The sequence below is a fragment of the Canis lupus genome, chromosome 34 (genome assembly GCF_011100685.1).
Source record: "Canis lupus familiaris isolate Mischka breed German Shepherd chromosome 34, alternate assembly UU_Cfam_GSD_1.0, whole genome shotgun sequence".
NCBI classification, from domain to species: Eukaryota; Metazoa; Chordata; class Mammalia; order Carnivora; family Canidae; genus Canis; species Canis lupus.
The window spans coordinates 27327942-27350830 of NC_049255.1; positions in this window are offsets into that span (position 1 = coordinate 27327942).

Genomic DNA, 22889 nt, shown 5'->3' on the forward strand with positions numbered 1-22889 from the left:
CCTCCGCTGTGGGACTGCGAACAGCTTGGCTCCAGCATCACCACGTGGGAAGTTGGAAGAATAGTTCAGGGAGCACCCAAGTACTCAACTCCCAGGTTGAGTAAGTGTTAACAGTTTGCCATACTTGCCTGGTCTCTCTCCGAAATATTTCAGCCTGCATTTGCTACTAATAGACACACATCCCTCTGTGCAACCACATAAGGAGCCTAATCATGTCTAAGAAACTTAGTGATGCGATAACCTGATCTAGCCCATTTACAAATTTCTCTCAATTGTCAAAAGGCGTCTTATATATTGCTTTTGTTGAAAGGTATTCCAATGAAGATGCATGCATTGCGTTTGTTATGCTCATCTCTCTCTCTCTCTCTCTTTCTCTCTCTTTTTATTTACTTATTCATGAAAGACAGATAGAGAGGCAGAGACACAGGCAGAGGGAGAAGCAGGATCCATGCAGGGAGCGCAATGTGGGACTCAATCCCAGAACTCCAGGATCACACCCTGGGCTGAAGGCAGCACTAGACTGCTGAGCCACCCAGGCTGCCCCATCCTTTTTTTTTTTTAGATTTTATTTATTTATTCATGAGAGACACAGAGAGGGAGAGAGAGAGGCACAGACACAGGCAGAGGGAGAAGCAGGCTCCATGCAGGGAGCATGATGTGGGACTCTCTCCGGGTCTCCAGGATCAGGCCCTGTGCTGAAGGCAGTGCTAAACCGCTGAGCCACCCAGGCTGCCCTGCTCATCTCTTATATGCAGAATAACCCCCCCCCACACACACACACATCGTGTATTTTGTTTTCATGGCATTAACTTTTTGGAGAGTCTAAGCCAGTTACCTGGCAGAGGTAACTGCTATCTCCATTTGACCTTTTTTTCCTCCTGATATCATTTGACCTTTTCTCTAGTTCCCACATTTACTATAAGTTAGAAGGAAGATCAAGAGGTCTGACAGATGTCAAAAATCCTTCAAACTTTAGGAGGTGGCCTTCCTATTGTTTCCCATCAGGAAGAACATAGTATTAAATAGTAAACATAAAATATTAATTTTTAAAGATATGATATTAGGTTGCCCCAGCGTCAATAACTGAAATCTGAATTGTCCTCCAGATTTCTCTATATAGTTTATTAGAAAGTCTACTTTCCCTTTTGTGGCTAATAAGTCATCTAGAGGGTGGAGACTTTGGAACTCTTTGTAGGAGAAAATCTTAGATTCCTGCAAGGAGAACACAGGTTAAAAAATCCATTCACTTGGATGGGTAAAGTAATCCCCTGGTTCATTCTAGTACCTACTACCTCAGATCACCTTGTGATAGATGCTTCATTGAATTAAATGGACCACCTTAGGGTTCCCATGGTTAATTCTGTAAAAGCAGTGATGCTTTCTACAGGTCTTGTGATGTAAGCTTTAAGAAGATTTCATAAAATCCAGGAGTGTCCTATATTTAGTATCCTACCAGCTTCGTTCTAATAACAGAAACAAATCAAGAGTGTGTAATGCTGTGTGTAATCTCTGCCTGTGGTCTTCTGGTCTCTGCCTCATGTACACATCTATGGATGTGAGCTCATTGGTTTTAAGCTCATAAACTGTGCTGGGCAGGGGCTATGTCAAGTTTACTCTATATAACAATGACTACCTCAACTTCCACAAGAGAACTCTCAAAAGGCATCATCTAATGCACAGACAAATGGAAAGTTCTAAACAGATAGCCTGTATCCCCATTTCTCAAAAGAGGACAGTTTTTAGTAAGTTAGTCTAAGTCAGTGGGTTGTATCAGTGACTTTCTTTTTCTTTTTTTTTTTTTAAGATTTTATTTATTTATTCATGGGAGATACAGAGAGAGAGAGAAGCAGAGACACAGGCAGAGGGAGAAGCAGGCTCCATGCAGGGAGCCTGACGTGGGACTCGATCCTGGGTCTACCAGGATCAGGCCCTGGGCTGAAGGCGGCGCTAAACCGCTGAGCCGCCCGGGCTGCCCTGTATCAGTGACTTTCATTTGCATCAGCAAATGAGTGTCTGCTCTTGCCCCTAACAGCTGATCTGAATTTCATTAGAGTCCGCATACTGAGAGTCCCAAGACCAGAAGCTGCGAGGCGGAAGCAAGCCTTGCAAGTTATGTAGCATCACTTTTGTCACATTCTGTTGGTCAAAACAAGTGTAAGACTATTCAAGATACAAGTGAAGGGGATCAGACAAGGGGGATCGCCCGGAGCAGAGACCCACTGTGGGAGAGGAGGGAAATACTGGGGAAGGAGCTACAACACTGCTCTAGGCCAAATGCAAATTCAGATGTGTAGTATTGATTGTATTAGTCCTTTGCTCAAAATCTTGTGGGTCTGGGTCATTTATTTAACTTTGAGCCTAGCCATAACTGCCTGTCCCCAATTGTGACCCACACATTTGCATCGACTGTAAATATGGCCTACTGTTTCTTTTTGTTTACAGGTTCCTTGGTTCAACTGTTGCTTCCTTATCTAACTGCTGCTTTCCTTTGTCTGCAAAAGGGAAAGAATAGAATGAAATATGCATTTAAAAATCATTTGTATACTCTGGTTTCTCTTCAGACCGCATAAATCTTTCGCCCTTAAAAATCATTTGTAGAGCACCTGGGTGGCTCAATTAAAAGTCCGCCATTAGCTCAGGTCATGATCCCAGGGTCCTGGAATTGAGCCCCAAGTAGGGTGCTCTGCTCAGCTCTGCCTGCTTGTGCACGTACATGCACTCGCTCTCTGTCAAATAAATAAAATCGTAAAAAAAAAAAATCACTTGTGATAATTTGAAGGTTCTCTGAAAACAATATAGGTGAGTATAGGTGTTAAAATGGATGTACAACAAAACTATAATAGTTAATAAACTATAATAGAAACTATAATAGAGGGCAGCCTGGGTGGCTCAGCGGCTTAGCACTGCCTTCAGCCCAGGGACCCGGGATTGAGTCCCATGTCGGGCTGCCTGCATGGAGACTGCTTCTTCCTCTGCCTGTGTCTCTGCCTCTCTCTCTCTCTCTGTATCTCTCATGAATAAATAAATAAAATCTTAAAAAAAAAAAAAGAAAGAAACTGTAATAGATAATAGTGGACGTTCAGGCTGAGTGAATATTCATGTCCAAATCATTGTTGTGATTCTTTCCTGATTCCAGCCTTGGCAGGTAGCTGTGCCCTTTGCAAAGGCTAAACTGATAGCTGCTGGCTAATGCCTTTATCACAGCCATTCTTCACCCCACCTTTGGCTGACAGTTTACCTCACTGAGTAAAGGAAATCCATTGATAACATAACTCAGCAGGCCCCATTGCAAATAGGTTAATCTATGGGAGGGAAAAAAAGACTTCTGTATTTGGAAGGATGCTTTAGGACATTGATATAATATCCTACAAATTCTGTATTTTTATTTTAGAAAGTTACAGTCCAATACTTTTTTAAAGGTTTTTTATTTTTTTTAAAGATTTTATTTATTTATTCATGAGAGACACAGAGAGAGAGAGAGAGGCAGAGACACAGGCAGAGGGAGAAGCAGGGTCCATGCAGGAAGCCCAATGCAGACCTCAATCCCCGGACCCCAGAATCACGCCCTGGGCCGAAGGCAGGTGCTCAACCGCTGAGCCACCCAGGCATCCCAAGATTTTTGATTTTTAAGTAATCTTTACACCCAACATGGGTATAGATCCCTGAGATCAAGAGTCACATGCTTTACTGAGCAACCAGGCACGCCCCCCCATACTTGTTTTTAAAATGTTTTGAATATCCCATGAATAACTAGTATGTACGCATGCTTGTAGCTGCCAAAATCTCTCTAGAGTGCAAAGCAGAGCCATGGACAGCCAGATTGGGATAAGAAATCCTCCTAAATTAAGTGAGTGAGAAGAAAAGGTCTTAAACTTTTAAGAGATATTTCCTCTGAGGCAGTCTCTTTGTTCATTGCGTAGCATTTAGCAACTTGTGATTCAGTTATCCATTGCAGTAGAGCAAACTGTCCCCTGTATTAAAAGTATACCTTTAATATTCTTCACAATTCTGAGAATTGGCTGGATGGTTCCTTTGTGGTTTTGTTTGGGCTTGCATAGTTATGTTCAGCCATAGTAGCAGGGATCAGCAAATTTTCTGTGAAGATCCAGATAATGCATATTTTAGGCTTTGTCTCTGTTGCATATTATTCTTTGTTAATTTTTATTTCATTTTTTTATAAACCTTTGAAAACCAAAAGCTATTCTTAGCTCAAGGGCCCACCATTAAAAACCGGCTAAAGGCCAGATTTGGCCCTTAAACTATAGACTTCCAAACCATGAATTGGAGAATCAGCTGAGCTGAAGGTCCAAAGTGGCCGCACGTGTCTGGCAGTTGGTGATGCTATCCACTGAGAGCCACGATTCTTCTGGAGAATCTTCCAGGAGGATTTTCTCATAGACAGGAGGATGTGGCCCCTCATCCTTCATAGGCTACATTCTCCATCCGTGGGCAGCATCTAAGCAAGTGCATGTGGAAGCTGTCAGATTTGTTAAAGCATAGGTTGGGGAACCAACAAGGTCACATAGGCCACGTTCTGTGGATCAGAGGAAACCCAGAGGCCAACTTGGATTCAAGAGCTGGGCAAATAGTCTCTCACTGTCTATGGTTGTTGCTGTAAATACTATGGCCACAGCTAGCTGAACTAAATGACCAACTTTTCCTGTGTGACCCACCAAGGGAGATGAAGGTCTGGTGGTGACCTTGACGCTAGACTGGCTCTGAGAACCTTATTCAGATCATTTCAAACTGAGTCATAAAGCTTTGAGTTAATGATCTCTGATGCTAGCTTATTGTCTTACTCTCTCCTTTGTCCATGCTGCATTTCTCTAGCTACTGTGTTTCCTGTAAGGTAGCAGGAAAGTCGAGAGATTTGATGAGATAGAAAGAATTCTTCACACTTTATAATGCCTATATATTTACCAGCCTGTTTCTGGTTCCTTGAACACTCACTCACTCTCCTCAGTTCTTGTTTAGAAGTGTCCCTGCCTTGAGATTACCTCTCTCCCTGAGAAGTGACCATTCCCTCCCACCTTGCCTGGCTGTGCTATATCTTCAAAAGATAAGTATTGAATTTAGTAGAATAGTTTTATGAAGTTTCAAGTCAGATTACTGTCTTATTTCACAAAAGCAAAACAAATTTAGGAATCTAACATTACTATAAATTCTAAAACGAACAGCATGTATCAAAGAATTACATTTCTTACCCAGATATTGTCTAACCAATCAGATGGTTAAACTTCCTAGACGTTTTCCAAACATATAATCAAGAGTTAGGAAGCAGTCTACGTAATGATAAGTTTGAACTAGCAATCACCTTTAAAAACTTACTACATTTTAGCTTTAAATTTGTCTGCAGATGAAAATCGAAATGTAACAGTTTGTAATATATGCTGTGTGTGTTCCAAGGCAGAAGTGATTCTGGAGAGGGTTTCTAATCTACAGTAAATGCTGCTACTAATTGCTCAGTTGAATTTTTTAATATGTGTTTTCTCCCAAATCTCATTGTAACTCTGTCTTCTTCTACTTGATGGAAAGCTTTGACAATTTATTATGTTTAGAAGCAGCTGGGGTGTATTTCTAATTGATGATTTGTTATCTTATATTTCTTACTTGCCTGTCCACATTTTTCATTCTCTTCAGCATTTTCCTCCAGTGTCTCTTGTCTTACTGAACTAGATGGATGGTACTGCTTTTGTGCAAAGGCAGGCAGTATTTCAGTCTTTCCTCTATGTCCTTCCATCAGACTGTGGATACATGCGGGGCTGATACTAGATGACATGTATATGACACTTGAACATAAACAAAGTGTATTCACATATACTGTATCAGCTGATTGTTAATGCATTGGTCCTGTGGGATGGATGTTATCACTGCCTTTATTTGGCAGGTGAGGAAACTGGTGAATGGATGTCCCAGAGTATCTCAAATTTAACATGTCCAAGTCAACTTTATACAATCTTTCTATTCTCCAGATACCTGATTTGGTTAAAAGCAGCCCCATTTATCAGTCACCCAAGTTCGGCCTTCAGTTCTTCCTTTTTCTTCCTTAACTTTACAGGCCCAGTCAGTCACCAAGATCCTGTGGATTCTCTCTCTCTCAGATCCCTGCCCTTCTGACCCATTACCTGCTCCCTAGAAAGCTTCATCTCGCACCTGGGTTTGTGTCTGACTCTCTATTGGCTCCTCTGACTTTCAGGTTGCCTATCTGGTCTTTCACATTACCACAAGAGTGGTCTTCCTCAAACTCAAATCTTTTGACGCACTCTTCTTTTCAATTGGTCAGTGCTTCCCTACAGGTCCTAATCCAAAGGAGTACAAAGCTCTTCACAGTCAACATCAGCCTACCAGTTCCTGCTGTTCTGGTTTCTACTCTGGGTGCATTCTCATGCATTTGTCTTTCCACCCACTGTACCCTCAGAATGTAGTTTCAGTCTCTGATTCCCTCCGCCCTATAAACTTACCTACCTAACTCACCCAAGACCTGTGTCTCCTATAATAGTGCTTCTCAAACTTGAAGGTACATGAGAATCACTGAGGGGTTGGGGGTATCATGTTAAAAGCAAATTCTGATTCAGTAGGCCCTTGGTTAAAGCATGAGGTTCTACATCTTAACAGACTGATTGGTGATAGGGCACTCCTAGTATGCTCAAGCAGAAGAGTCTAGAGCTGTAATGTCCAGTAGAACTTTCTGTAAAGATAAACATACTCTCTACTTTCTAATAGAGAAAGTACTATTGAGCACTTGAAATATAACTAATGAGACTGAAGAATTGAATTTTTAATTTTACTTAAATAACCACATGTAGCTAAGTGGCCACCATATTGAACAGTACAGATCTATATGAATCCCTTTTCATCCTTCAAAACTCATTTCAAACATGATTCAACCCCAGGACCACCTATTTTGTGGAGCCCAGTGCAAAATGAATATGTAGGGACCCTTGTTAAAAATTATTAAGAGTTTCAGGATAGCAACAGTAGAGCATTAACAAAGCTCGGTTCTAAGTGTGTGAATCCCATGCCCGTGAAGACTACCTTCCATGGACCAGGAAAAAACTAACAAAGGATGTGAACAGGTAATTTACTAAAAAGGAAATCTTCATGGTCAATAAATATTTGAAAAGATACATATTTTCATAGGAATAAAAAACAGTTCAAATTAAAGCCACAATGAGATAAACTTCCATACCTCCTCATTGGCAGAAATTTTGAAGTCTGGTAGTACCATATAATCACTGCTGATGAGGGTATAAACTGGTACAACCACTTGTCTAGCAAAGTTGAAGATGAATATGTCCTGCAAACCAGCAGCTCCACTCTTAGGTGTTCCTAGAGAAACTCTTGCACATGTGTACAAGAAGATATCTGCAAGAATGGTTATGACAGCTGTCTTTTAATGAAAGGAATTTGAAACAAACTAAAAATACACAAATGGGAGACTGATAAATAAATGCAGTATTTTCTTAGGAAGAATTTTATGTAATAGCTAAAGTAGATGAATTAGAGCTAAATTTTTTATCTTGGATAAATTTTAAAAATATAATATTGATCAAAGAAAGCAAGTTCCAGAAAGGTGCTATTTATGAATATGTTTTACAGATAATGAATTATGAACATTATGAATATGTTTTACAGAAAGCCATAGCTATATATTGTTTGTAAATATACATATATGGTGAACATATATAACCAAAGCACAAAAGTAATAAATGCCAAAATCAGCTCAGTGATTACTTCTTGGGATAGGATAAAGGGGCAGAGACTAGGGTTCCCAGAGCACTTCACTGGATCCACAATGATTTATTTCTTAAAAAAATAATGATTAAAAAAAAATGATTTCACTGAGACACACACACACACACACACACAAAGGAAACAATGCAAGTACTAGAAGAAAGTAATGGATGAATTGTTTTATAAGAGAAGGAAAACTGCACAGTGTGACTCCAAGTTAAGCAATAAAACATTGACAAGTGCATCTATATAAACAATTTCAAAAACATTTTTTCATGAGAAAAAGCCTCAAGAAAAGTTTAAAAAGATTACAACTTGGAGAAAATACTTGTATATGATTAAAGGGCTAATTTTTTTTCTCAGTATTTCATTCTGAACATTGTCAAACATACAGCAAATTTGAAAAAAATATATAGGGAGCATCCATATATCCAGTCATTTTTTTACTTTTCTTTTTTTTTCTTAAAGATTTTATTCATCTATTCATGAGAGACACAGAGAGAGAATGGCAGCTGGAGAAGCAGGCTCCATGCAGGGAGCCCAATGTAGAACTTGATCCCAGGACTCCAGGATCACGCCCTGAGCTGAATGCAAATGCTCAACTGCTGAGCCACCCAGGCGTCCCTCCACTCATTTTCTTCCATGCATTTCAGAGTAAATTGCAAACATCAGTATACTGCTTTTAAGTACCTGTGCCTGTTTATCATTAATCAGAGTTCAGTATTTGTTTACAGGTGTCTCCAGATATAAAATTTTAATGCAATGAATGCACAAAACTTAAGTGTATATTCACTGATTTTTGACGTGCATACACCTGTGTAATTCAATCTCCTATCCAGAAAGCTAATAATAGTAATATATAAAGAGCTCCTAAAAGTTGAGAAGACAAATACCAACAGCACAATGAGGAAGTGATTAAAAATGCGAACAGACAGTTCCACGAAAAAAAGAAAAACAGCCAGCCTTTCCGTAATAAGGGAAATATTTGGCAATAAACAATCAGAAAAGGAAATTAACAGTTCCATTTACAACAGCATCAAAAAGAATAAAGTACTTATGAATTAGCCAAGGAGGTGAAAGACTCCTACAGTGGAAACTATAAAACATTGCTCAAAGAAATGAAAGAATACATAAATGGAAAGATATTCTGGGGGTGCCTGGGTGGCTCAGTCAGTTAAGTGTCCAATCTTGGTTTCAGCTCAGGTCATGATCTCAGGGTCCCGAAATCAAGCCCCATGCCAGCCTCCATACTTAGCTCAGAGTCTGTTTGTCCCTCTTCCCTCTGCTCCTCACCACCCCCCAACCCTCTCAAAAATAAATAAAATCTGAAAAAAGAAAAAAAGATATTCTGTATTCATGGAATGAAAGACTTATTATTGATAAGATGTCAGTATTACCCAAAGTGATCTACAGATTCAGTGCAATCCCTATCAGAATTCAAACAGCATTTTTTTCAGAAATAGAAATATCCATTTTAAAATTTCATGGGACCCCCAAATAGCCAAAATAATCTTGAAAAAGGGGAACAAGGTTGTAGATCTCATGTTTCCTGATTTAAAAATTTATTACAAAGCTATAGTAATTAAAACAGTGTGGTATTGGCAGTAAGGCCAATGGAACAGACCAGAAAGCCCAGAAATAACCTGTTATATATATGTTTGAATGACTTCTTCAAGGGTACCAGTATCATTCATGATAAAAGTACAGTCTTTTCAGCAAATGGTGCTGAGGAAAACTGATATCCATGTCCAAAAGAATGAAGTTGGATGCTGACCTAACATCATACACAAAAGTTAACTAAAAATGGACCAAAGACTTAACACATAGAAGCTAAAACCATGAAACTCATAGAAGAAAACATAGAGGAAAATCTTCATGACATTGAGGTCGTGCTCCAAAATTCATTGCTTATAGAAAGGCAAAATGTATAACCACAAGGGGGTGGGGAGATTTGACAATGTTACCTTTGACCCAATAATCTCACTTCTAGGAATGTCTCCCAAAAATATACTGGCAAAAATATGAAATTATAGACACAAACCTGTTAAACTGTAAACCACACAAATCCCAATGATAGGGAACTGGTTTAATAAATTTTGGTGCATCTAAGTGGTAGAGAACTATGCAGCTCTAGAAAGGAATGAGAAATATCTTGATATATTGGTATACAACAATCTCCAGGCTATATTGTTAAGTGAAATAAAGCAAAATGCAAGAGAGTGTTTGTACATTACTTTTTGTATGAGAAATGGTGAGAAAATATTGGTATGGTGGGAAAACATTTTTCCAAAATAACAATGAAACAATATATCAATAAATAAAAATGGTTTCCTATATTGGGAGAGACAGTGCAGGATAAAAGGGTAAAGATAAAAGAAAAAGTTCTGTGGGTACATCTTGTTATATAGTTTTGGCTTCTGAACCATAGAAATGGTTTATATAGTTAGAAAATGGGAAAAATAAATCCTTAAAGTTGAAAACGAATGGAAAAAAATGAACATAACCATATATAAATTTGGTATGATACCTATGTAGATAAATAATTACTTCACATTAAAATATAGTATACCTTTAATAGGATGTATTCTAAAGAAAAAAGAACTGAAGTAATTTTATACTCCATTTGGTTGTCTTACTTGTAGTAAAAATAGTGACATGGGATCCCTGGGTGGCGCAGCGGTTTAGCGCCTGTCTTTGGCCCAGGGCACGATCCTGGAGACCCGGGATCGAATCCCACATCGGGCTCCCGGTGCATGGAGCCTGCTCCTCCCTCTGCCTGTGTCTCTGCCTCTCTCTCTCTCTCTCTCTCTCTCTCTCTCTCTCTGTGTGACTATCGTAAATAAATAAAAAATTAAAAAAAAATAGTGACACGACATAGGAGGAAAAGGTAGATAAATAATTGTGTTAATACCATGCAAATTTGAGATTTTCACTATAAGAGAAAAGATACAAGTATAAAATTTTAGAAGAAAAAACAGTAGTGACTGTGATGAACTGAAACATCAAATATGTATAAATCTGTTCATTATGATTTTTAAAGGACACATTAGTTACCATTGAAGGTTGCCAGATTGCTATGTAATCTCATTTTTTTTTTAAAGTTTTCTTTTTTAAAAGATTGACCCTTAAGTAATCTCTACACCCAATGTGCGGCTCAAACTCACACCCTGAGATCAAGAGTCACACATCCCACTGACTGAGCCCTCCAGGTACCCTGAGAAAAGTTTTTTTGTAGATGAGTGCCAGCTAATGAATTAAAGAAGAAATGATAGGATATATCATCACTATTTTGCAACCTATAATTATGTTAACTATCACCTAAGGTTACTAAAAATATTAGATAAAATGTTGATAGGGAACATTACAATGGAGAAAACTGGTTGATACCACCAGAGCCCAATGATCAATTTTAGCAACAATAAAACTAGGACAATAATGTGTGCTTTGTGTTGTGATGTAATTGGAAGTATACAAAACCATCAGTTAAGTATTCTTGCGTAAAACTAATTAGGCTTCTAACTTATTTTTAGGAAATGGCGGGGGGGTAGAGGGATAATTAGAGCAGTGACAGAAGGAACACCAATAGCTTAAAATACTTTTATCAGTAAAAGTAGAATGGAAATAAATGAATGTAATTTTCAATTCCAAACCTAGAAAGCAAACAGTAAAAGAAACCAAAGAAAGCAGGAAGAAGAAAATAATAAAGATCAAGAAGTAGAAATTAATATTGGAATAGGAAAAAATAACAGAAGTAGTAAATAAATCTTCAGGAAAATGAAACTAAATAGTTCTTAAGCAAAAAATAAATAGACACCCTACCAGCTAACTTAGGTTCAAGAGAAGAAACAAAGGGAGAAAATACACAAAACAAGAAATGACAAGGAAGATCTAAGCTTTGTAACAGTAGAAATTTTTTAAAGTTTAAGATTATGTGCAGCTTCATGCAAATGCACTTGGAAATCTAGTTATTGAAATAAATAATATCCTAGGAAATTTAAAATTTCTAGAACTGTCCCTAATAGAGATAAAAGTTTAAACAAATCAGTTTTCATGGCAGGTGCTCACTTCGGCAGCACATATACAGTTTTCATGGCAGGAACAGAGAACAGCCTATGCAGCAGAAATTTCTGAAACCAACATGGAGTATATTCAATGAATATTGTTAACTTTTCAAAAAGGAAGTTTAAAAATTTTTAAATTCCTACATTTTTGTAGGAATGGGAGAAATAAGATGACATATATGTTCGCATATTATTGTTTTTTTAGAGAGAGCACACATGGGCGGTGGGGGGCGGGAGGCAGGAAAGGAAAAGGGAAAGAGAATCCAGGCAGGGGAGCCCAGCATGGGGCTTGATCTCATGAGCCTAAGATCATGACCTGAGCCAAAATTAACATCAAATGCTTAACCAACTGAGCCATCCAGGCACCCCTGTATGTGCATATTATCTTAAAAAGAAATAAAAGGATAAACCAGAAACTATTGAAAATGTTGAAATAGTATGACTTCTCTAAGCTTACTTCTTTATATAGTTTTGACTTTTGAACCATGTAAATGTTTTGCATATTAAATCAATAAAAATTTTAAAAAACGCTAATATTGAACACAGCTACAAACTAACCTCACTACTGAAACTATCACACTGATACTATAATCACTCAGAAAAAAAGAATTAATTCAATTTACTTTTGAGAATAGTACTCCCTTAACAGAATGTATTTTAAGTACAAAAAAGAATTGCAAATAATGACATTTTCTTCATAGGTTTGTTTTTTATAATGCTATCTATCAGTAAAGAAATTCTGAAGTTATTTTGTATATGTTGAGAAAATTATTGGAAACCAGGAGGTTTTTCCTCACTACAGGGGAAGAGAGATACCAACTGGAATAAGAGGAGGTTAGAAAGGATCATGTTATTTTGAAATTAGATTTGATTTAAATTGGAGGTATCAGTATTAACTCATCCTTCTTTAAAATTTATTTCTTAGAAGCCTAGAAACAATAACATTCTAATAACACTGGGCATACCTTGTACACAGATGCTGATTTCTAAAGATGTTATTTATTTATTCATGAGAGACACAGAAAGAGAGGAAGAGACATAGGCAGAGGGAGAAGCAGGCTCCCTGGGGGGAGCCTGATGTGAGACTCCTGGGATCACGACCTGATCCAAAGGCAGACGCACAACCACTGAGCCACCCAGGCATCCCCAGATGCTGATTTCTAAATACTATTTTCCACTGAAAGGAACCCAGGTTCTTTGGGGAAATGGCTTATTTTAAGCCTGGAATACAGGAAATGCACAGTAAGTTGGAAACATCTTGTGCACAAAACTGAGGAAGTGCTCAAAATTAATGGGGACATATCAAAAAGATACAGGAATTAGCCTAAAGTTTTTCTTGCTGCCCAAATTTGTGATAAATTTAACATCAAAAAGAACAATGGTGATAATGGATTATATCATTTTGAGTCAGAAAAGAGCCCATTAATCCATAGTGACACTCAAAATAAAGGGGGTGGTGGAGGTGAGTTTTCTTCTTTCAAAGCTGCCAGCTAATAAAGGTAGAAAAAAATTACAGAATTAGAAAAATCACCATTTGTAAACACTATTGTAATAATTCAGGCAAAGATCATCAAAGGATGCTAAAATAGATGGGTGGAAAACTTTTGAGGATTATTGGGCAGTGGGATGTGCACACATTAGCATGTTATCACCCTGCAGATTGCAATATAATACACACCCACAATGTATTGAAATTGTACCCCCATGTTTGTAAACTTTCAGTGGCTCAGGAATAGGGGAAGCTCTTTTATAAGATCTTCAACAGTAATCCTCAGGAATAGGAGACTTTCCTGTGTGTGTTGTTTTGGAATGCTCCTCACGTCTAGAGACACAAAAGTATTGTTCCCGAGAGAAACTGAGCCTACCAGGATGGAGATGTTTAGGTTGAGAAGCCAAGACAAATATTTTACTTTGTAATGTAAAACTGGTTTGTCTTGCCAAAGAGTGGTATTTTAGCAAAGCCAAGATCATGCAGACTTGTGTCTTCCACAGGAGAAAGGATCATTTTCCATATTTGGATTTATTCTGTTTGGTTTTTATTGCTGGAAATATGTATGTATGTGTTCTTCTTTGTGGACTAACAGGGAATTAGGAGCAGAACCTCTACAGCTGCCGGAAAGATAAGCATACCTAATCTACCTCTGGGACTTTGAAGAAGTGACCTGGACTGAGTCCAGTTTAGCACAGACTAGATTGTGGATATGCCCCCTCAGATTCTATAACCTGGAATGTCCTGATGTTGGCTGCCATCGTGTCACAATTAATCCTGAGGGATATGAGAGGTGGAGCTTAGAATAACCATAGCCCTGTTTGAGTGGTGATTCTTTTGACGGGAAACAATTGTACTGGCAATCATCCACATAACTAATCATTGTAAATTATTGGGGTGCAAAATTTAAGGATGACAGGAACTAGAGAGAATTTTTTCTCTTTTGAGTCCTTGCTGGGAATATGATGTGGACCTTGAGATATCAAAATAGATGGGGGCCAAACAAAGAGACTGTTAACACAGGGTCCTGTTGAGGGTGGCATCTTTGACAGAAGCCATTTCTAACGGCATTGAGAAGTTACTGCCTGCCCTAAATTTCCCTGCCAATGTATCCCAGCTATGAGGGCGGGGGGTGGGGGTGGCTTAGGAAAGGGCTTGTCCCATCTAGTAGTCAGTGGTAAAGGCCAAAATGCTGCCTGTCTTCTGTAGGACTAAGGAATGATAATAAGGATGTCCCAAGTTAGCAAAGATACACAATGCTTTCCAAAGGGGGCATAACTTCTGTTTAAATCATCAATTAATGGAGTGTGTACCCATTATTCATTGGTTCTTTCTTTTCCTTATAATAAATTCACAATCTCCTATCAATAGGGGAAATCCCAATGATTTTGAAAAATCAATGTTTTTTGGTAAGTTTGCCAAATGAAGATCTTGGACTCCTCAGCCTCCATATTTGCATCAGCCAATTCTTATGATAAATCTCTGTCTCTATAAATATATGTATACAAGTAGGTAAGTAGGTAGATTTTTTTTTAAGTAAGACTACTTTTTTAAAAGATTTTATTTATTCGTTCATGAGAGACACAGAGAGAGCAGAGACACAGGCAGAGAGAGAAGCAAGCTCCATGCAGGGAGCTCGATGTGGGACTCGATCCTGGGACTCCAGGATCACGTCCTGGACCAAAGGCAGGTACTCAACCGCTGAGCCACCCTTGCATCCCAGTAAATAGATTTACAGTATATACATTTATTGTTTCCCTTTCTCTGGAGATCTCAAACTAAAACACTAGATAATGAATACATAAGATACTTGGTCAAGGAGAACATTAGATGGCATACATTTACATCAGCCTCATTCTTTTAAATGCTCTATTATATCCCTTGTTCTATGGTATGTTTAACCATTTCCTTTTTGATAGGTACATAAGTTCTTACTGTGTTCTATTCTCAGAATAATTGTATGCAACATTCTGGCAAAGTAGGTTGCTTCCATTATAGATTGAGTATTGCTGAGTCAGTCGTGGCCAAAGGGTGAAACACATGAGAAGAAAATGGAAGTACTTTCCACAGTGAGGATTTGTTCATCCTGTATCACAGACCTTAGGACAATTGCTCCCCTTCTTATGGCTTTGTGACCTATTTTTCCAAGTAAGGACATTTTTTAAAAAGCAAAACAAAACAACTTTCTATTACCATCATCATTTTAAAAAACAGGCTATTTTAGGGGTGCTGGGTAGCTCAGCCAGTTGAGCATCCAACTCCTCATTTTGGCTCAGGTCATTATCTGAGTCATGAGATCGAGCCCTGAGTCAGGCTCCATGTTCAGCATGGAGTCTGCTTGAGATTCTTTCTCCCTCTGCTGTACCGCCAGATAAATAAATAAATCTTAAAGAAATAATTAAAAAACAAACACCCCAGGATATTTTAACTTGAAAGCATAGAGACAACCTCAATTTAATGGATGGGTGAATTGAATCAATTCAATTTTATTCAAAATTCACTGCAGTGTCTTTATTCTCTCTTTGTAGTCAGCAGGTGAATACTTTGTCACTCACCTGTTTCGGTCTCCATATGCATCAGAAGCAACTGCCTTAATATTATTCTGACTTCTAGATTAATGAAGAATTTGGAAGATAAAGTGAGAAAGTTCCTGCCTTCAGACAAATGGAGAGATTGCAACCTAAGAAAAGATGGTTAAGGATGTTTCCTTGGACTCTGACCTAGGCAGTGCTTCTAGGATGAGTTGGAGAGAATTCAAACTGGGTTCTTGAGGTCTCAACCAAAAGGAGGCATGGCATGGAAAGATGAGCGTGAAGTTGCCCAAAGAGATTGAAACCCATTGGGAAAATGCTGTGACCCAGTATGCTGTGCAATGGTACCACAATTATAGAGACCAAAACAAGTTATTTAGAGATAATACCTGAATCTATTATGTCATCTTTATGCTGCTTTCTTTAACACATTTCCCTTCTATATGAAAAAATTGTGAGAATATAAAGTTCATATGAAGTGAAAAGACTGGTTGTCTTTTGAAATAAAAAAAACCCATTTTTGGTAGTCATAGCAGCTGTCCAATTTCAAAGACAAGGAGAAGAAGAGGGAGAAATGTTGGCCCAGCAGAAAAGTGAGTGTGAAGAACAGAAGGATGGAGAGTACTTTCCATGGTTAGAAAGGCCCTGGAGATGGGGCACCTGGCCAGTTCAGTAGGTAGTGCATGCGGTTCTTGATCTTGGGGGTGTGAGTTTGAGCCCCACATTGGGCATAGAGATTACTTAAACTCATTAAGAAAGAAGGAAAGGAAGCCTCTGGAGCATTCTAAGTCAGGAACATCAGTTCAACCAGTACTGTGGTTCTCCCCGCCACAATAATCATACTTGAAGCCGTGAGGTATAGAGTGAGATCCCAGCTGAAGATCTGTGACTTACGATCAATTCTTCCACTCTCAGGGAAAAACCTTGGACGAACCAAATGGTCTTGCTGGTCTTTCATTTACTCTATAAAATCCATATGAAAAAAAAAAAAAAGAAAAGAAAATCCATATGAGAAGATTGCCTTGTGTGACAAGAGGCTAAGTTTAAAGCCCATGGAAATTAGAAGGTATTATACAAACAAATTATAAGAGTTACAAAAACCAGAAAGATGAGGGGAGTAGTTGGAATGGGCCAAAGCTAGGTCACATGGGGACTTTGTGCAGATTAGAAAAAGAGCCCCCTTTGGTAGACACAGCTCAGTGCCAGGACTCATAGCTGGGTTAGTGGAACTTGGGCTGGATTGTAGCCCTACTATTTATCCTGAGTTGCATGTGAACTATCTGCAAAACTGCATGTTGGCAGACCCAGTGTTCAGGACCATTTATTCTGGGCCTCAAGTTCAAGGGAGTCCAATTTTTTTTACTTCTATTTAGTGGAAATATGTGCAAAGAATTAGGATGAAGCTCTATCACAATGATGATTCTAAATGATATTCATCTAGCTAAATCCAAGGGGTAAGCAGTCTCAGTCTTAAGCTGCTTGGGCCTTCCTGAGACTTCTGTAAAGCCTAATTATTTAATAACCTTAAAAAAATTCAGTGACATTCAGTTTCAATTAAGATCATTGGTTAAGGGGCACCTGGTGGCTCAGTAGTTGAGCATCTGCCTTTGGCTTAGGTTGTGATCACAGGGTTCTGGGATTGAGTCCTGCATTGGGCTCTCTGTGGGGAGCCTAGCCCACTTCTCCCCCTAGGTCTCTGCCTTTCTGTGTCTCTCATGAACAAATAAATAAAATCTTTTAAAAAATTATCATTGGTTAATTGGTTAAGTAGCTGCATCAGCAATATTTAGATGTAGGATAAATAAAATAATAATTGCATGTAGACACATAACCAATATGTGGTCTTCACCTTTGGACAGCATCTCATTTTGCCCTGTTTGAAACGAGCCTCAAAACTGCTCAGTACTTCATCTGCCTTCTACCCTCTCCATTAATGGCTCATTTTATCCATTATGCTGGCCTGATTTCCTTCTGTTAAACACATCAAATTCACCCAAAGGATACAAAAATACTGATTCAAAGTGGTACGTGTACCTTAATGTTTATAGCAGCATTATTAACAATAGCCAAATTATGGAAAGAGCCCAAATAAATGTCCATCAACTGATGAATGGATAAAAGACATATGGTATTATATATATAAAATGAAATATTAACCATCAGAAGGGATGAAATCTTGCCATTTGCAACAATGTGTATGGAGCTAGAGTGTATTATGCTAATTGAAGTAAATCAGAGAAAAGACAAGTACCATATAATTTCACTCATATGTGGAATTTAAGAAACAAAACAGATGAACCTAGAGAAAGGGGGAAAAAGAGAGAGGGAATCAAACCATAAAAGACTCTTAACTGTAGAACAAACTGAAGGTTGGTGGAGGGAAGTGGATGGAGGATGCACTAACTGGGTGATGGGTGTTAGGGAGAGCACTTTTGATGAACACTGGTTGTAATATGTAAGTGATGAATCATTAAATTCTACACCTGAAGTCAATTTTGCATATATGTTAACTAAGATTTAAATAAAAACTTGAAATAAACACACACACAACAAGTTCATCCTACCTTTGGATATTTGCACTTGGTGTTCCCTCTGCCTAGAATGCTTTTCTCCCAGATTTTTGCATGGCTCTGTTTTTTCAGCTCAAATGACCGCTCTCATCAGAGAAGCATCTGGATTAATCATGTTGCTTCTAAGCTGCACTTTTGTTTAATTTAACATCTCTGAACCTGAGATGCATTTAACTGTTGCTAGTGTCTTATGAATGTGATTAACTAGACATCAGGCATGGCTAAATTGTCATTGCTCGTCTGTACAGACGCAACTTTGGATGTTATTCTTGGAGGGCCTACCAGACATCAGTCTCTTCTTCACAATTTAGGCGATCAATCAGGGACACTAGATACCTACATATCTAAGGGGAAACTCAAATGCTATTCTGTAGATCAGGAAGATTTTTTTTTCTGAAGATTTATATTTTAGGTTCACAGCAAAATTGAAAGGAAAGTATAGAGACTTCCCATATATTTCCTGCCCCCACTGGTGCGCAGCCTTCCCCATTACCAATATCCCTTACCATCATGGTACATTTGTAGGAAGATTCTTTGTATTTGAAAATGGTTGAAGCAATGCCAACTTTCCTCACCAAAAATGACACAGCACAATTCATTCTCTGGAGGGCTTCTCCTTTTTTTTTTTTTTTTTTAATAAAACAAAAGTTCAATCATTTATTAAAAGTCGAATAAATAATGGTACTATTAACAGCTTGAGATTTAAATGATGACTTGTTTAATGTGGTGAATGTCATAGATGAAGTACATAATCCAGATTCCAACAGAAATGATTGTATAGGTTTTGAGGATGAAGAACGTAACATATCTGATAGCTTTAAAATTATTCCCTTCCATGTCATGTAGTTACGGTATTCATGGATGCCAGTTTCTATTAGAATTCATTTTTGTGGCTTGCTGTGCATATTGATCAGTGAACACTTGCTTTTTTTTACAAGCAAACATGACATTGGAAATCATTCACATGAGTTATTTTTTTTTAATTTATTTTTTATTGGTGTTCAATTTACCAACATACAGAATAACCCCCAGTGCCCATCACCCATTCACTCCCACCCCCCGCCCTCCTCCCCTTCTACCACCCCTAGTTCGTTTCCCAGAGTTAGCAGTCTTTACGTTCTGTCTCCCTTTCTGATATTTCCCACACATTTCTTCTTGGAGGGCTTCTCCTATGACAGAAGCCCACCTCAAGTAACTGTAACTGTATTTTTATACAATGTAAATTCATGCATGTATTTTAAGCTTCAAATTTGTTTTTAAAAATTATGTACCATAGATATTTATGAGTAATATGCATCTTCCCCAGAAGACTTTATCAAGACTATGATATGAAGAATTGAGATATTTATCTTCAAAATATTTGCTCTCCAAAGACAGAGAGGATTTATTGTTCTGTTCATCTTAAAAATGAAAAACTAGTACAACAATAAATTTTAAAAACTCAGTGACAGCTGACAGTAAATATTTTCTAGGATCTGCAACTTGTATTCTTCTGAAAATGAATCTCTTGGGGATTTAAACTTTCTCACTATTCACTATCCAAAGCTATTTCAAATAGCTGACCTTTCTCAAGTGGAGCCTGTAGCATAGTTTGTAAAGTATTTGCTTCTATTTTGTTTATATTGTTTATATTAAGTTCAGTAGCTAACCTCTCCATGTCCATTTAAACAAAATATTTCAGAAGCTCATACTACTCACATCTTCAGTTTACTGGAGAATCTAAATTTGCTTCTGAAAAAGTAACAGAACAGTGCTCAGCAAACATATCCTTTTTAAAACTCAGGATTCGGTTTGGGTTTTTGTTTTACATGGTTTTTATTGCTTCTAACCTCCCAGGTAGCAATTGTATGTCTCACAGTCTTGATTTTGTTTCAGAAAATAATGTTGAAGATGAAATAGAAAAGGTCTCTCTCTTCTTTCTTATTCTCAGGCTCAATCCATGCCAACATTTGATCACAATGGGAACACTCCTATTCTAACAACTTGCCCCCACTCTCTTTGCCCTTGTCATGCACTCAGAGCATCTGAATCAAAGCTAGGCCAATCAGAATCCTTCTGAGGACATTTGGAATGTAGACTAGAAATTCTAGGCTTATTTTGCCTCATTTTTGGAATATAAGAGATGGAATAGATATCAGGTATCGATGGATACTTTCCACCTTGGAACCAGGAAGTAGGCTAAACCAGTGTCTAATAAGGGAGGAGGAAAAAAGAACATATATAGATTGAAGCAGAGTTGAAGGGTGGCAGTGGCTCATCTTCCTGGCCTGGCTGTGTCTTACCCTTGGCCCATTTGAATCAGCTCTGCTTTTTTATGATAAATTATCTTTATAAAATTTCAGCTAGTAAGAAATGGTTCCTGCTACTTATAAGAGAAATGTTAACCAGTATGGTGCTTTCTACCTGAAACTTCAGAGGGAATTTCTCTTATTTTCTTGATTCTTTCTGTTAGACAGCTGTTGTAATAGCCACAAAAGGACTTTCCTCAGAGAATTTTTCTTACTTTTTAAAAAACCTCAGATTCACATAATTAATACCTTAATCTTTCTTCTTTCCTTGATAGAATAAATATTACATGTCTCTCTATGAAGGGAATGGAAACAGTTGCAGGAAAATCTGAAAAGGCCAGAATGATATGGTCCATATACATTCTCTAAAGCTCCCTTTAGGGATAAAACTCCTCAAAGAGGAGAAACACTTGGGAATAGAATCCAAATTTAGCAGGACACAGCAAAAACCAAAGAAAAAGAACATCCAGCTTAATACTGGAATGGAGGTAGGAGGGAACAGTTAAATTTCAAAATGTAAGCTTGCCATATTCTTGCCAGTTTTTCATTAGAAAAAACATTGAAACAAGAGAATCTAGAATTATAATGTTCTAATATAAGCTATCAATATTTAGGTAGAAAATTTTCTTCTAAAAAGTTATCAAAAACATCATTTTTTTTAAAGCTTAGGGAACCTACCTTAACATAAAAATTATGAAATAGAGATGGAGATCAAATTCCATCAAAGTTCAGGAATGAGAGGATAATATACCTATAGATGATGAAAACTTGCCCAGAAGACATTCTCATAAAGCAGATTAAAAAATATAATATCTCAAATCAACATAAAATAACATATTAAATGAAGGAACAAATCAATTTTATTTTATTTTTTTAATTTTTTTAAAATTTTTATTTGTTTATGATAGTCACACAGAGAGAGAGAGAGAGAGAGAGGCAGAGACACAGGCAGAGGGAGAAGCAGGCTCCATGCACCGGGAGCCCGACATGGGATTCGATCCCGGGCCTCCAGGATCGCGCCGTGGGCCAAAGGCGGGCGCCAAACCGCTGCGCCACCCAGGGATCCCACAAATCAACTTTATTGGAGTTGATAGAACTCAGAAAAGAATTAAAATTTTTAAGAAATGAACAAAATGAAAAGGCAACCTATTGAACAGGAGAGGATATTTGCAAATGACATATCCAATAAGGGATAAATATCCAAACTACATAAAGAATTGATACAACATATTTAACATAAAAAATCTGGTTAAAAAGTGAACAGAGAGCCTGAATAGTCATTTTTTCAAAGAAGACATACAGAGGGTGAACAGACACATGAAAAAATGCTCACCATCACTAATAATCAGGGAAATGCAAATCAAACCACAATCTGACCTCACACCAGTCAGCATGGCTAATATCAAAAAGACAAGGAATAACACGTATTGGCAAGGATGTGGAGAAAAAGGAACCCTTGTGGGGATCCCTGGGTGGCTCAGTGGTTTAGCACCTGCCTTTGGTGCTAAACCAGGGCCTGATCCTGGAGTCCTGGGATGGAGTCCCACATTGGGCTCCCTGCATGGAGCCTGCTTCTCCCTCTGCCTGTGTCTGTCTGTCTGTCTCTGTCTCTCTTTCTGTCTCTCATGAATAAATAAATAATAATAATAAAATTTAAAGGAACCCTTGTGCACTGTGGGTGGGAATGTAAATTGGTGCTGCTACTATGGAAAACTGTGGAATTTCCTCAAAGTTAAAAAGAAATACCACATAACTTAGTAATTTCACTGCTGGGTATTTACCAAAAGAAAACAAAACAGTAATTTAAATTACTGTAATTCAACAGTAATTCAATTATTGATATATTATTAATAATCGCCAGATACTAATAGATAATCTAAAAATAATCTAAAAAAGATTTAGAAACAACATTAAGTGTCCATTGATAGTTCAATGGATAAAGATATGGTTATGTATATACAACAGAATGTTGCTCAGCCATAAAAAAACAATGAAATCTTTCCATTTACAATAATATGGATGGACGTAGATAATATTATGCAAAGTGAAATAAGTCAGAAAAAGACAAATATCACATGATTTTACTTATTTGTGGAATCCAAAAAACAAACTACAAAGAAATAAAACAGAAACATTCAAATACAGAGAACAAATGGGTAAGCGGTGTAGGGGAGAGAGGAGAGGCAAAATGCGTGAAGAGGTACATTATTATTAAG